Consider the following 341-nt stretch of genomic DNA (forward strand, 5'->3'; position numbering starts at 1 on the left):
ACCACAAAATCCATAGTGATCATATCCCACTTCCACTCAGGAATGGGTAAACTCTTCAGTAACCCGCCAGGAACCTGATGCCCAGCCTTCACTAGCTGACACACATCACACCTCGAAACCCAACTAGCCACATCCTTCTTCATCCCGACCCAATGATAGTACCTCTTGAGGTCATGGTACATCTTGGTCGCTCCTGGATGAATGGATAACTTGCTCGCATGAGCCTCTCTCAGAATCTCTGTCTCAACTCCTCATCCTTGGGCACACACACACGATCGTGCACCAAGATAGTAACATTATCTGAGACCTGATACTCTGAATCCATATCCTTAGAGGCATTC

Source organism: Camelina sativa, chromosome 5 (assembly GCF_000633955.1).
Source record: "Camelina sativa cultivar DH55 chromosome 5, Cs, whole genome shotgun sequence".
Lineage (NCBI taxonomy): Eukaryota > Viridiplantae > Streptophyta > Magnoliopsida > Brassicales > Brassicaceae > Camelina > Camelina sativa.